General features: G+C 35.0%; 1 pseudogene; it reads right to left on the reverse strand.

The window, feature by feature from the left end:
* Positions 1–259: 259 nt before the first annotated feature.
* Positions 260–1,354, reverse strand: LOC116139543 (annotated as a pseudogene).
* Between the last annotated feature and the right edge of the window lie 787 nt (positions 1,355–2,141).

The following is a 2,141-nucleotide window of genomic DNA, read 5'->3' on the forward strand; positions in this document are numbered from 1 at the left end:
ACAAAAGATCAACTTGAAGCAACAGAAAGTGAAATTTTACCATATGTACATAATTATGCAGATAGATAATACTTTTCCCATGGAAGAAGATCATCATGCAAGTATTACAATGTTGACAACCTAAAACAAAAGCGTTAGGAGGATGACAACCTAAAACACAATGGACCGATTCTATATATACTTATTCAACAATATATTATGTAGATACTACATACAAGCAAAACAAAATGTAAAAATTACAGTCTCTATAGTGTTCTAATCAAAGAGCAAGACACCTCGCCTCATCCATTTTCCATAGGCCTTCCTCATACTTGTACCACCTTAGAAAACCTTCATCACTTCGGGTACGTTGGCACATGATGCACGAGTGCCCAATACATGTTAAGAACTCACATAATTGAGCAGCCTTCTACAAGATAATTTTATCTAGCTTCTTAATAATTTTTTCGAGCATCAGTGGAGGAAGTAGTGGACCTTCTATAAGAAGGCAATGTGATATGTTGAGGACTTCCATGTTTGATAGGTCATCCAATATAAGCATCAGGGCATCCTTAACTATCATTGAGCATCTCAAGCTCAAAATCTTCAAATTGGGAAGAAATTTGGCTATCGTAGAAGCAAAGAGAATGTCAAAAGGACCATGATCTTGAGTTCACTGAAGTTCTTACAATTTAGGGCTATTTCCACTATAAGACAAGGCGGATTTGCTATACTAGGCATTGTCAGGGATTCAAGACATCTCCATGTACGAATGGCCTTGCAAATTACATCCTTCTTTATTCTGTTCCAAGCTGGCATAACGAGACACCTTAGCTGGGGGCAACTGTAGACAATAATATATGGTGGGTTACTTCCCAATTCACTGTACCAAACAAAAAATTAAAGATGATGATCACTAGTACCAGAGGCAATGCCAAAGACTCAGTAAATAAACAGCGAGAATAAAAAAAATTACCTTTCAGCAAGGTTTTAAACAAAAACATAAAAAAAATTACCTTTCAGCAATATAAGTAAATTGTTCATCCCCTACATAGAAATTGAAGTGAAAAATCAAGGTTCTTATGTATCCTCGGCTGAGACTCAACGAAATCTTCAACAAACGAGTCAATGTCTTATCAGAACACTCATCCATGTAAACATATGGCTCTAATGGGATTTTGATGAATTTTGATCTCAACATTGACAAATCAAGAGTTTTCCAAAGCAAAGGATCACAGCAAGTTGAACGCCATGAAGTACAAACGTGAGCAATCCCTGAAGTCAACTAGAAGACTTCAAAAGATAGGAAGATTTTCACTAATATGTCAGTGTCCAAGTCCTCCCATCTTCTTACAGTAGAGGCACCCTTTTTCATTTGACTAGTTGCCCAATTATCTCATAGAAGTTTCAGAGCATCAGCACACTTGCATAAGATATCCACATAATCCATGTACAATGCTTAAAATATCATTCAATACATTAATTTATATGAATTTAAAAAGATTCGTACTAATCAAATGTATCAAATACTTAATATACCTATGTAGAGATATATGATGAGAATGCAAAATGTCATATTTAAACCCCCTTAATGTCTAGTATTTTATACTTATTTGTTGCCTAAATGTACTCATTATTATTCTATTTTGATTTAGGATGCAAATGAAGGCGTTAAATGCAAAACGGAACTAATTAGGTGAATTCGGACAGTTTTGACATCACTTCGTAATCTGGGCATAACTCTCTCATCCGAGCTCCGATTGAGATGATTCAAAATGATGTGGAACCGTAAGAAAGAGATATACAATTTTATGTTTTGAGTTTGGAGAGATACTCACTACATCAAGGTTGTAATCAGGCTTGAAGTTGACGCACCTGCACTGCTGACGTTCTGGAACATTCTGCCCTATCATGCAATAAAGAGGCAGTTTATTATTGGAAGATTTGAAGACCTATTGCACACAAGTTATAGCTGGACACACCACTTTCCTATTTTATTTTAGGACTTTATTTTATTTTCAATTAATTAGAATCAGATTAGGATAAATGTTATTTTAGGATATTAGAATATTTTGAGGAGATTTAGTAGAATTCAAATACTTGAATTGGATATTTTTAAGAGGAGAGAGAGATTAGATTGGGGAGAGAACACACACGCCTCT

Source organism: Pistacia vera, unplaced genomic scaffold (assembly GCF_008641045.1).
Source record: "Pistacia vera cultivar Batoury unplaced genomic scaffold, PisVer_v2 Contig352, whole genome shotgun sequence".
Classification (NCBI taxonomy): Eukaryota; Viridiplantae; Streptophyta; class Magnoliopsida; order Sapindales; family Anacardiaceae; genus Pistacia; species Pistacia vera.